Here is a 1443-nt window from a genome sequence, read left to right on the forward strand (position 1 = left end):
GGGGGGGGGCTCTGTCACGAATCCGGCCCATGAACTTTAATCTGCTATCCATCAGAGGGCACCCTTTCCTATTGCATTGACTCTCGCACTACACACTGTTGCACATCACCCCGGACTACATTTCCCATCATGCATTGCACTGATTGCACTCAGCACGGATTGCACACAGCTGTACACTGATTGCACCCAGCTGTTTCATATCACTCCCTCACTATTTAACACTCACTCTGATCCCTTCCCTCGACCGAGTATTGTCTAGCGCTTATCTTCCCCCAGATAGCTACATTATAGAGCCCTAGTGATTTTCCTTGCCTTAGCCCTAGCCCTAGCCCTAGCTGTTTTCTCGGTTCTTGATCTTCGCCTGGTTTCTTGGATTTCTCCCTTAGTCTTGTCCCTTCCGATTCTGTCTGCCCATCGGTGCCCTTCGCTAGCCCTGTGACTGTTCTTGTGTTTTGCCCGCCATATGCCTGTGTTCTGACCCTGCCTGTCTTATGACCACGTCTCTGTCTGATAAAGCTTTGCATATGGATCCGCACGTCTCACGTCTCGTCAGCCCCGTAACAACTTCATGCATTAGGAGAGGAAGCCTTTATCAGGGTGGTTTGAATGTTGTGGACTTTACAACTTTGAATAGCAATTTTATTAGCTCCTCTATGTGGACTATTTTTCCATTTATTTAATCAACTTTGAGCTCCTGAAAAACCCCAACCAATTCCTTGTGTGTTTGTACACACCTGGAGAATAAAAACTTATGGAGTTACTAGGGAATCAAACTAATTTTAGGTTCATATGTACATTAGCATCTGTCTGTATATCACTGCTATTTTTTCTGTAACATTTGAGAAATAATAGTAATTGTTACAGCACTTTTATAGGCTTACAGCACATATTCTGACTCGAATAATCAGTTTCTAGCAGCAAACACTCAGAATAAAGTCTGGTGATGTTCCTGAATGGCTTGTTTAATGAGTATTGATACTCTGAGGCTCATCACTGTTAACAGAGCAGCTGAAAAGACTCATTTCATGTCAATAGATCCTGTTTTCACCTCATGTATTATGCTAATGCCTTCAGATCAGTATACTGACACATTAAGCTTGTTTTATTGGTGACAAGCAAACAACACAATCAAGATGTTGTGACATCTACAAGATATAGGTACGTTTCATAATGGTGTTTATTTCAAGGGACTACAATCAGATCAAATTAAAAATAGGTAACGTTAAATCCAAATGGTGCATATAAAGTGCACCAGCATGCAATGATTGTGGCAACTGTGACAAAAGTATACCTTTCCTTATTCGTACAGATTTTTTAATAAATATATGATTGACCTGAAGAATGAATAAAGTAAGAACATATACTTGGATATTTATGTGAGCAGTATCCCTCATGGCCGTGTAAAATGGCTCTATATTTATATCAGATGGGCTGCAGCATTAA

The 1443-nt window shown here is 41.0% G+C and overlaps 1 protein-coding gene across 1 annotated transcript in view; it reads left to right on the top strand.

The window, feature by feature from the left end:
• The window catches only part of LOC107589079 (eukaryotic translation initiation factor 5-like), a 34170-nt gene that overhangs the window by 1033 nt on the left and 31694 nt on the right, over window positions 1-1443 (top strand). The window lies entirely within an intron of this gene.

This window comes from Sinocyclocheilus grahami, unplaced genomic scaffold, assembly GCF_001515645.1.
Source record: "Sinocyclocheilus grahami isolate Dianchi unplaced genomic scaffold, SAMN03320097.WGS_v1.1 scaffold111.1, whole genome shotgun sequence".
Lineage (NCBI taxonomy): Eukaryota > Metazoa > Chordata > Actinopteri > Cypriniformes > Cyprinidae > Sinocyclocheilus > Sinocyclocheilus grahami.